The sequence below is a fragment of the Schistocerca nitens genome, chromosome 2, assembly GCF_023898315.1.
Source record: "Schistocerca nitens isolate TAMUIC-IGC-003100 chromosome 2, iqSchNite1.1, whole genome shotgun sequence".
Taxonomy (NCBI): Eukaryota; Metazoa; Arthropoda; class Insecta; order Orthoptera; family Acrididae; genus Schistocerca; species Schistocerca nitens.
This window is the reverse complement of record NC_064615.1, coordinates 241,259,372-241,259,914: the sequence shown is the minus strand read 5'-3', so window position 1 is coordinate 241,259,914 and position 543 is coordinate 241,259,372.

The following is a 543-nucleotide window of genomic DNA, read 5'->3' as shown; positions in this document are numbered from 1 at the left end:
TTATTTGTGTATAATTTTATCACTGTAGCCAATATTATTATCGTACTTAAACTTTGTAACATTTCAGCTGATTGTATAAACGAGTATGAAGTCTAAGCTATTGTAACTTGTCGAAATCGGTTTTATACACCACCTGAAATATTTATTTCAATGCATGTATTCTGCACCTCAAAACAAACACCTCCAAATATTTTAAAAAATGTATTCTGTAATAATGTTGTTACGATGTATATTCTTTGTGCTTTTTGATAACGTATTCTCTTCTGCTATACGAGCCTTCCACCCTACAGGTTCCAGACGCCATATTTGTTTACAGAAAATGACACTGTACATGTGATTTGTTATGACAGTGAAAGGAACCTGTGACTATTGGAGGTACTCTGTTTCACTTATTTTAAGTTTACTGTTAGATATGCGTTTAATTTTTTGTCAAAAGAAACTCAAAACCATGTTCTGAAATAGTGTTTTGTTTCTCCACTAGACAGTGCTACAAGTTCCTCCAAAAATCGTAACACAACACACGCAAACGTCATACTAACAAAT